Consider the following 1,743-nt stretch of genomic DNA (forward strand, 5'->3'; position numbering starts at 1 on the left):
CGGTCACCTCTTGTTCGCATTGGCGGCACTTTGAACAGTGGACGTTACATTTCAGATGTGTTACGACCCGTGGCTCTACTCTTCATTCGATTCCTACGAAACACTAAATTTCAGCAGGATAATGCACGACCGCATGTTGCAGGTCCTGTACGGGCCTTTCTGGATACAGAAAATGTTCGACTGCTGTCCTGGCCAGCACATTCTCCAGATCTCTCACCAACTGAAAACGTCTGGTCAATGGTGGCCGAGCAACTGGCTCGCCACAATACGCCGGTCACTACTCTTGATGAACTGTGGTATCGTGTTGAAGCTGCATCGGCAGCTGTACCTGTACACGCCATCCAAGCTCTGTTTGACTCAATGCCCAGCCGTATCAAGGCCGTTATTACGGCCAGAGGTGGTTGTTCTGCGTACCGATTTCTCAGCACCTATGCACCCAAATTGCGTGAAAATTTAATCACATGTCAGTTCTAGTATAATATCTTTGTCCAATGAATACCCATTTATCATCTGCATTTCTTCTTTGTGTAGCAATTTTAATGGCCAGTAGTGTATCTCTGTGGTCCTACGCGAGAAGTATGTTGGCGGCAGTAGGATCGTTCTGCAGCCAGATTCAAATACCCGTTCTCTAAATTTTCTCAGTAGTATTCTTCCTTCCGCTTGAGCTTCCGAAGGATATCCGTGACACTTGCATGCTGATGGAACCTACTAGTAACAAATCTAGCAGCTCGCCTCTGAATTGCCTCGATGCCCGACCTGGTGCGGATCCCAGTCACTCAAGTAGTACTCGAGAATAGATTGCACTAGCGTCCTATATGCGGGTCCTTTACAGACGAACTTCACTTTCCTAAAATTCTCCCAATAGATCGAAATCGACTATTCGCCTTCCCTACCACAATCCGCACATGCTCGTTCCTTTTCATATCGCTTCGCAATGATACGCCCAGATATTTAAAGGACATAATTGTGTCTAGCAGGACACTACTAATGCTGTATCCGAACATTACGGGTTTATTTGTCCTACTCATCCGCATTAACTTGTATTCTTCTACATTTAGAGCCAGCTGCCATTCATCATTAAAACCAGAAATTTTGTCTGGGTCATCTTGTATCAACCTACAGTCATTTACTTTCGACATCTTCCGGTACACCACAGCATCATTAGCGAACAACCGAAGGCTGCTACCCACCCTGTCTGCCAGATCATTTATTTGTATAGAAAATAGCAACGGTCCTACGACACTTTACTGGGACACTCCTGATGTTACCTCTGTCTCCAACATCCCCATATCCAAAATCAGGCCAGGTTGGGACATTTATGGTACTTCTCCAATTTCCTCTGTTTTTCCACTATTCGTCTTCTTTCGGGTGGTCAGAAACAGACCGAGAAGCTTGTAAATGTGTCACAGGATCGGTTGTGCTGAGACATAATTCTTAAGAAAAAACTTCGATAGGTTGCGCCGCTTCCGAGTTAATTAGCACTGATGTTATCCAATCAATCCGTTGTGCACCACATACAATTACTGTCAGTTCTTCTCATAGCGTAGATGATAGCGCACGAGACAGCTCAGCCTTTGGCTCGGATACGATCCTTACTACTGTTCCATTTCCAATTCTTGTATCGCTCTCTTATTCAGTTTTAGGAAACGAAACGAAGCACAAATTTAGCGACACCGTCTTTGACGGGCAGCTTGAATTTGAGCGCGCAACGTCCTGATGGGTTAATTTCAGTGCTTATTAAGT

Source organism: Schistocerca americana, chromosome 3 (assembly GCF_021461395.2).
Source record: "Schistocerca americana isolate TAMUIC-IGC-003095 chromosome 3, iqSchAmer2.1, whole genome shotgun sequence".
Classification (NCBI taxonomy): Eukaryota; Metazoa; Arthropoda; class Insecta; order Orthoptera; family Acrididae; genus Schistocerca; species Schistocerca americana.